The sequence below is a fragment of the Echiichthys vipera genome, assembly GCF_963691815.1.
Source record: "Echiichthys vipera genome assembly, chromosome: 21".
Lineage (NCBI taxonomy): Eukaryota > Metazoa > Chordata > Actinopteri > Perciformes > Trachinidae > Echiichthys > Echiichthys vipera.
Window position 1 is genome coordinate 16,629,538 of NC_139846.1, and position 7,500 is coordinate 16,637,037.

Below are 7,500 nucleotides of genomic sequence, written 5' to 3' on the forward strand. Positions count from 1 at the left end.
TGCCCTGTATTCCATAAGATTCCAACATTTGAGGCAATGCGCTCATGTTCATAATTGTCATCGGATGTAACCTTTTTTATTTACTGATATTATGGATTTTTTTTCCAACAAAGTTATATTAATTAGAATAGATGAGTGATTCAGGGGCGGCCGGTGGCTGACTGGTTTGAGCAGCTGCCCCATGTAAAGACGCTAAAGGTCCTTGAAGAAGCGGCCGTGGGTGTGATTCCAACCTGCGGCCCTTTGCTGCATGTCTCTCCCTCTCTCTCTCAACCCATTTCCTGTCTGTCCTGTTTAATAAAAGGCTTGAAAATTGCCTAAAAACATAATCTAAAATAAAAGAGAGATGAGTGATGAACAAATAGTTGAAAATAGCACTAATGTTGAATTCATTAAAATTGAAGCAGTCCTCAATTATATGACTCAAACATAGCTAAACCATGTCATATGATATGCTACAGTACACTTTCAGAAAATATTGTAACAGGGCTGGAAGCAATAGAAAGTAGAAAGCCAAAAACTACTGTATCCAGGTTGCTAGCTGCTAACGGTTTAAAATGCAACAAAAAGTTTGCCCTGGATATCTCAGCAAGAGAGCCTGAGAGCCTCTCAGTGTGTACACAAAAATAACTCTCCAAAAGTCTTTTATTCTCCCATGATGAAGAGATCAGCTCCAGGTGTGTGACCGGCCACACCTGCTCCCAATACTGTCAGCTGGGAGTGAGTGGAGCCACCTGGCAGGAACGTAGATGCTTCCAATTACCCTGCTCTTCAGCCCCTTTCAAAATATTACTTTAAAGATTACAGACGATTGCATGTGGACATTTAATGTCCAGGAGTTCACTTCATAGACATTTCTGGCTATCCTTGTAAAGATTTAGCACACTGACCATATACTAGGTTTCAACCTAGTCTTGTTGTCTATTCTGCCACCCAAATGTAATAAAATGCATATTTTTATGTCCCGAAATGAACTTGTCACTCATTCTTTCCTTTTTTCCTCAATCCTTCGTAAATATAGCAAAAGGAGATGGCATCTTACGGAGAGCTCCAAGATGACTAAAGCAGTGGGCATATTTGTCTAATTTGCACAAAGACATCCACATCAAAGCACAAATCAAGACCCAGGCTCTTCCAATGGATTTTTATCAGTCTATCCATTTCTCGTTCTTTTTGTCCCAGCATCCTTTTTCCTTTTTCTGTCACATTTCCCTTTCTCTCTCTATTTTCAGAATGTTATTAGGACATGATAAAAGCGAAAGGGATGTCATGACATGAGGCCCCCTGTTAGCATTAGGAGGAGGGAGAGAAAACGTATGAGAGAACGAGAAGAAGGGGGGGATGAAAGAGATTTGTCTGGAAATTATTGCTCACAAGGCATTGATTCTCCGCTTTAATCTCACACAGTGTGCTCAAATTTCCTATTAGGGAGATGAAGAAGAGGAGCGATGGGTCTTATTCACATAGGGGGGTCAGTGTTTCTTTGGGCAGACATTACAAACCATTTCCCTTATTGGTAGAAAAAGGGAAGCTATGTTCAGAATCCTTATTTTTTACGTGTGTTGTCTTGCTTTAAGGCCATTAGTCTGCTGTAAGTAAACATTGGAGAGGAACAACTATTGCCACTGAAACGCTGGAGGGTCATATAGACGCACACACATACGACAGGTCAATGACAGCTGCTATAGCTGCAAAGCTTCCTACGGTTAGCGACGATTAGCCTTTGCTATAGGTAATCAATAGCTGCTATCAATGCTATACCTCCTACTGATGGATGAGGTAAAGAAAACAGAAAGGAGAGTGAAGAAGAAAGGAGCAATAGAAGGAAAGACTGTGTTGTTGCTGCTGCATGGAATGGCAGAAATTCTACCTGACAATACCACCTCCTAAAGTAAAGTTCCTGCTCTCTTCTTTGTGTGAGTGTGTGTGCATATAGGCTGCCTTAAATGTCCATCTGTGAATTGTATCATCGCGGTCTGAGATTAGTGGCTGCTTGGACCCAGTGAGCGTATTGCCTGGTTACCACGGCTCCGGCTCCACACAACCCTCCTCCCATCACCGGATTGTTTGTCTTAATGCTGTGTGACATGGCCCATTGTTTTGTCCATCTGTGGTTAAGAGTCAATGGACAGAGGGTGTATGGGGGAGATCAGGGAGAGAAAAGAATGGAGGTGAGGGAGGAGAAAATAAAGAAGCGCAGGGGTGAAAAGGGTGGAGAAGGGGGGAGAAAAAGATGAAAGCGGAAAAAATAGAAGAAACAAGAGCTGAGAGGTGAAAAAAATATTGAAAGAGAAAGGTCAGAGAAAGACTGAGAGTAAGCGAAAACATGCAATAACCCTGTGATTTCAATATGGTCCTCAGACTTTACATTAACCACTTCCCTTTCCAGGACCATCCAGAGGCTTTCAGCTCCATATGGAGCAGGGCCTTAAGCTCTTTGTGATATCACTGACGTGAACGACGTCCTGGCCTGTGACGCCAGTCCCCTCTTCAAAGGGTTAAGTCATATTTAGTATGCGTCCTCATAGTCCCACAGCTTTGTATTGTAAATAAGACTAATGTGGCATTGGTCAGGTATGCTAATTCAGATAATCAGCGCAATTTCTGCAAATTATAACTGTCAGTGTGGTGGGCACAGAACCTTGGCGGAAAACATAAGGGAACAATTTAGCCCGGGTAATACCCCTCCACCAAAGAGCTGCTCAACTCAAAGAAAAACAATCGGCCTGAGCCTATACCGCCCCGACACACCATTTCAAAAATAGTTTATGGTGAACGAGGTTCATTTTTTTTTCTGAGGCACAAGTCTGCCTGCTGCCCTTTTTTTCCTATGTGCACACACAGACCACAAAGTAATTATAATTCGCTTGGATGGAATTATTCAAAAAATGACCACATCTTTTACTCCCCCAGCCATAGAGAATATGGTTTTGGGAAATTTGAGGTAAATTGCTACTTGCTGAAAATATAATAATATACATATATGAATGTGTCTTATTTTGATTTGACAAATGATTTAAAATGCTGCGTATTGTCTCCAACTAATTGTACAGCCATAAAAAACTACATACTTCACAGAAATCCTCTTGGGTAACATCACATCACTCTCATCAGAATAGTTCTCTCCAGGAACTGCATTTTATTCATGTTGGGCACATAAAATAACATTCCAAATTTTTTATTATGCGAGGAATGGATCCCGCCTGACTGAAAACTGTGGATTTTACCTTTTATGTAAGTAACTTCCTGTTTCACAATAAATGAAAAAGAAAAGGTCACAGATAATATATTAACTGTAGGCAATCGGCTGTTTGTAAGCAAATCAATATGCAAAATAATTAGCTGCCTTAACCTATTAAACTTCTAATCTAAACATAGATATCAACACAGGCACAAAACAGTAACTAAAAAAAGGCAGCCAGTTTGCTGGTCTCACCTCCTGCATTCTGACTTGAAAAAGAAAATGGCCACCAGTGCGCTAACTCTAGTGGTTAGCTAGATCTGGGTGTGTGTTGCATCCTTTCTCTCACTCCTTCGGCCATCCGTGAATGTTTATGTAATGGCCACAAATTACTGAGACAAACCCTGAAAATAGACTTCTGTCTGAGGAGAGACCTTCTTTTTAAAAAAGGAAAAGAAAAAAGAAGACAACCGCTGGAATGGCGAAACCACCCCCACTACCCAGAGGAAAAAAAAGTTCAAGATGAAGGAGTGAAAGTGAGGGAGGAGGGAAAACCTAATACCCTTAAAGATGCCTTGGTGTCATCACATCGAAATGCTCTTTGGGAAACAGCGAGGCCCTTTCCCACATTGAAAATTGAATGATTGTTTTCGGAGCTTTGACTCAGTTCAGACACATACAGTTTGGGTAAATTTGGAAACAAGGAATGTCGGCGCACTTGGAAACAGGCAAGATGGCACACTTGCTCTCTGCCCATGTTCCATCACTTCCTGCTGGAAGCACAAGCACATATAAGGATAATAAGTGTCCATTAGGCTCCGTTTTTAGCCTACAGCTGCTATCTAAATGGTTAGCGCAGACACACTAATTTGACTAGGACCAGAAATGACCCAGAGCCTTATCACTCAGAGAAAACAAAAGGCTCTGGATACACACACATGCACACTCTCACATATACACACACATAGACCTAAATGATAAAAGTGTTGTCGGTCTCTCTAAGTCAGAAGAGGTCTTTTGTTTAAAAGAGGGACTCAGACAAAGAGGGTCCTCTGCCCCCCTCTTTAATGCATGTTCAGTGGTAGTGGTGGGGGTATGGAGGGATGGAGATGTGTGGGTGGTGGGGTGGTGGAGGGATGGATGACAGGCTGGGCTCTCAGAAATAATTACCTCCATAAGATCCCATCTCTCGTTCCTTTTTTGTGAGGGACAGAGGGAACGAAAGGGGGGGAAAATGACAGAAAGTAAAGTATGCAGAAAAGGCCCTAGTGTTTCTGCTTGGTTTGGCTTATGAGGAGCTTTACACATGATGGAGCACAGGGCTAATGGGTGAGGATACACATAGAAACACACTCATGCACACATACATACCCCTCCTTACAGTGTTCTTTATGGATAAACAAATGGTCAAATGGTTGAGACAGAGGCGGCAACAGAGAAGCAGTCAGAGGGAGAAAAATCCCTGTAACAACTTAACTTCAGAGACTGTTAATGTTTCAGAAAAATCCAGCTAAACAAATTGTTCAAATTATAAAATCGATGATGGAATACCCGTGACTTGCAATCTGTCACATTTTTCTTTTTCTGTTAGAATTTTACTAAACAGCTCTATTCAGGTCGTAATTTCATTATAGAGACGGGCACACACAAAAAAATCTAATTTCTCTAACAACTTTTGGACGACCCTCAAAGCAAAATGGCTTCCAAGTCCTCTATGTTGAAAGGCAATTCATTTATGTTCGCTTTTCTGATGCAAACTGGCATTTTTTATAAACTCAATTTTCTTTAACACTTCTAATTGTATGATTTATAGGTACAGTGGGCTTTTTGTCTCTGAAGGACACAGCTGAAAGATTATGGTTAAAAGTTGTTTTTTTTGCTATACAGTCAGTGAGGGTCAGTGCCTGCACACGCACAAGTAAATAAACACACAACCTTCACTCTCACTTCACAATGGTGTTTACCTAGTTTAAAGGATGACACGGCTAGGGCCAGGTTCGGGGAATTACAGACTAAAAAGGATAACAAAGAGTGAAAGATTCTCAAATAAACATGCACAAGCAAACACATGTATTGACATGCACACCATGCAGTCCAGCAGAAGTGTTCCTTGTACACTTCTGTCTTTGTTCAACACACCTATACCCTTGCAGTGCGTCTCTGCAGTACTGTATCCTTAATGAGGCCATAAAATCAGCATCAAAATTGTTTAATGAAAGCCATTCACATGTACATAAAGTCCAGAGCATTAGAACTCTTATTCCCAAATGGGCCTATAATTATCTGGCTCAGTGCCAGGTCCCAGGCTTTAAGAGAAAGATACCGGTCAGCACTTAAATTAATCTTTTTCATACCAGTCTCTAATGAACAGAAAGTGCTCGAGTCAGGAGTTGTAGCCCCAGAAAACTAACAGCATGCATACACACGCACGTACACACAAATAGAACACTGACTGGAAATGGTGCCTTTTCCATCGGTGAAAACAGTCACATCATTTATCACTATAGGAGCCCAAAGAAGCTATAACATACATTTTCTTCCCTATAGCATCACCTACTGTAGCATGTAATGTTCACAAAAAAATCACAAAGGGCTCAGACCCCCCCCCCCCAAAAAAAAAAAAATTCTGTTTGACAGAACTAAAGAACAAGACTACAACCCCGATTTATTACATGAACTTTAAGTGTTTGATCTCTTGTTGAAACACTCTTACTCCCCCCTTTGCCTACACCTGCCAAATGTGTATGGTCTACAAGGACATACCTTTGAAACATTTACCACGTACTTTGTGAAAGAATACTGTTGTTCACTAAAAATTATATAGAGTGGGCAAAAGGAGGGCATCCAAAAAAGTGGCTTAACATTTTGGACGCTGCCAGCGTCCGCTTAAGCTTTGCACTAGCTTCCTCATGGAAATTCACCATGTGGCATCAAAGCCAAGGTATAAAAACGAAGACCCGAGCAACAAATATGGTGTGTTTTAAGAGTGGAACATTTGAAATAGGTGCAGCGGGCAAATATTGCTTTTGACAGGTTTAAAACCTGGTTGTGCTCTCTGGTTTGAGATGTAAAAAGAAGAGGGGGAAAAAAAGTCTAGAAGCCGGGCTTGTGTTCTGGATTAAAAAAAAACAGACAGAAGCAGGAGAGAGTGGGAGATGGAATAAGCAGGACAAAGAAGGAGAGAAAGAGAGCAAGATACAAAAAGAGAGAGAGGGGGGGGGGGGGGCGTTAAACTATACGGTAATGATTTATCTAAGCATGCTTTTCTGCTGCACCCCAAATCTCACCGAAACTTTGATCCATGTGTAATTAAAACCAAACGTACGCCAGCTACAGTCTCCATTTCAGCATTGGGAGCTCTTCTTCTGTTCGTGTGTGTGTGTGAGTAAGTGTGCGTTGGGATTCACATATGTTTCTAAGCGCTGGGCCCCCATCTGTTTTGGGAGTACATGTACAGTATAAACAGGACACTTTGGGGAGCGCGCACACACACACACACACACACACACACACACACATACACACACACAGATGGATGTATGGGCTAATGCTATTCTGGAATGCTATTCAAAACGTGTTACCCCCCGCCCCCGCGCCCTACACAAACACACACATACACACACAAACACACACACACACACACACACACACACACACACACACACCCCATCCCACCCGCTCCTTTAGGTCAAGCAAAGCAAAAACAAGTTAAGCGCTCATTTTCTCCCAGCAGCATTAACATAGGGATGACTAAATAATGGACCCTGACTCTTGGTCTTCTGGTTTAAATTACAGCGCAGCCCCCTCCCCTTACACCCTGCAACCCCTCACCAACCATCCAACCCCCACTCAAAGAAAAACGATTAATCTTTTTTTTTTTTTGTCTCTCTGAATGTTTTACAGTTCTGTTACACTTATTAGCTGCTGGCAGGACGGAGAGTCTTAAATGAAAGCCAAATTGCTTTGGTCATGAGAAAGGAAATGAAAGCTCACTCCAGGGAGAGACTGTGTAGCCGTAGCATACATGTGCGTGTGTGTGTGTGAGTGAGTGTGTATGAGTAACATATGTGTGTATGTGTGTGTGTGTGTGTGTGTGTGTGTGTGTGTATGTGTGTGACGTGAGACTAACGTGTGTGTGTACAGGCTTTTTCACTATGAGATACTCCCAAGGTGAAATTTCATAAGCTGACTGCTTGCCTGCCTGGGATGTCCCTGTGCATGGGACAATGTGTGTGTGTGTGTGTGTGTGTGTGTGTGTGTGTGTGTGTGTGTTGCACATATAAGCGCGGCAGCCTAATAGGAACAGTATGCTCATTTTG

General features: G+C 42.0%; 1 protein-coding gene across 2 annotated transcripts in view; it reads right to left on the reverse strand.

The window, feature by feature from the left end:
* The window catches only part of zfhx4 (zinc finger homeobox 4), an 86,464-nt gene that overhangs the window by 32,382 nt on the left and 46,582 nt on the right, over positions 1-7,500 (reverse strand). The window lies entirely within an intron of this gene.